The 1,774-nt window shown below is 36.5% G+C and overlaps 1 non-coding gene across 1 annotated transcript; it reads right to left on the bottom strand.

Moving 5' to 3' along the window:
• Positions 1-189: 189 nt before the first annotated feature.
• TRNAR-UCG (transfer RNA arginine (anticodon UCG)) lies at positions 190-263 on the bottom strand. The gene has a single exon. It is a non-coding gene; the product is annotated as a tRNA-Arg (tRNA).
• Between the last annotated feature and the right edge of the window lie 1,511 nt (positions 264-1,774).

Below are 1,774 nucleotides of genomic sequence, written 5' to 3'. Positions count from 1 at the left end.
TGCTAGAAGCCTAGAACCACGAGAGAATATATGGGACCATAAGCTAGAGAGGGAGAGAAGAGAAAATATTAAAGAAAAAAACGATAATTGTTCTAACAGTAGAAAATGGAGGAAGAAAAATGGGACCATAACCAAGATAAGGAGATAAACACATGGGAAATGGGAAGTGTGCCAAAGCTCAAAAAGTAACGACCACAGTGGGAGTCGAACCCACGACCTTTTGATCCGAAGTCAAACGCGCTAATCCACTGCGCTATGCGGTCTATTTGACAATGGTATGTGATAAAAAGTAAACATATACTCAATATTTCAATATTTGTTTGTGTTTCTGGCCAAAAACCAAAAAGCCCAACATAACTACTTTATTTCACACTATTAACTAAAGCATAGAAAATTTTTAAGAAGGAAATGAAAAGTTGAATGAAGTGATTGGATCTTACTTCTTAACCAAAAAGAGGTCATTTTTATTTTTATTTTATGTATGAAACTCTAGATTAATGCTCCGTTTGGTAGAGTAGAGAGAGATAGAGAAGAGAGAGTTTGAGTAGAGAGAAATAGGTGAGAAATATAGTAGATTTTGAGGTTGTTTGGTATGATAGAGATAAAGGAGAGAGAGAGATGAATAATAATGAGGTGGAAGAGAGAGAAAAAGTTAACTTTTGATTAAAAAAATATTTTTTTCAAAAAAAAGTCAAGTAAGCAAATAGTGGCGGTTCAGAACCGCCACTAACTGCACACAAAAATCATTTAAAAAAAATAGTGGCGGTTTGAAACCGCCACTAATTGCACAGCAGACGAAAAAAAAAAAAAAAGGTGACAGGGACGTATCTCTTCGCAATTTGCGAAGAGAAGAAAAAGGGGAAAAGTGGCCCCCTCTATCTCTCTCTCACCTGAACCTCTCTCTCACCAAACAAGGGTGATTTTCCCTTCTCTCCTCTAACTCTCTCTTCTCTTCTCAACCTCTCTCATACCAAACATAGTGTAATTGTAGATGAGAGAGGTAGCAAACACTTTTCATAAAGAAAATGTTTTTTTTGTCACTAAAGAATAATACTTTAATTATCAATAAAGGTTTGTAGAGATGGCAGGAAAACTCAAACCCGCGGGGCCCAACCCGAACCCGACCCGAAATTGTGGGCGAAATCCGATTTTTTTGGGTTTGGGTTCGGGTTTGGGTTTCACCCAAATTTTAAAACATGTTTGGGTTTGGGTGTGGGATTGATTAAACCCGCACCCAAACCCAAACCCAAACCCGAAGTCTTATGCATGTAATTACCAACCCTTATATATACTATTAAAGCTACTAAGTAGAGTTTTTTTTTAAGTTACTAAGTAGGCTTATGTTCATGAACTATATTTTTTCCTTTGTATTTGAATGATAATGAGGTTTAATCAGCTTATGCTCATGTTGTTCTCTTATGTACATGTTGTTTCTGGGTTGATATTTTTGATTTTTTGTCGGTTCGGTGCTCACATTGGGTTTTGGGTTTGGGTTCGGGTAACCCGAAACCCAGAGGTTTGGGTTTGGGTTTAACTTTTGCACCCATATTGAATTTGGGTTTGAGTTTGAGTTTGGGTGTTAAGTTTGGGTTTGGGTGTGGGAATGGCCAAACCCACACCCACGGAGCCCATTACCAACCCTAAAGGTTTGTGTTTATAATAAGAACTATTATGAACTATAATCATAACCACAATTTTATTCAAATATATTTTTATTAATCAACTTCATCGACTACTTTGAGGTACAATATAAATCATTATTTAAGACAACAAC

The sequence above is a fragment of the Lotus japonicus genome, chromosome 2 (assembly GCF_012489685.1).
Source record: "Lotus japonicus ecotype B-129 chromosome 2, LjGifu_v1.2".
NCBI lineage: Eukaryota > Viridiplantae > Streptophyta > Magnoliopsida > Fabales > Fabaceae > Lotus > Lotus japonicus.
Note: the sequence above shows the minus strand (reverse complement) of the source record. Positions and strands in the feature narration are given on the sequence as shown.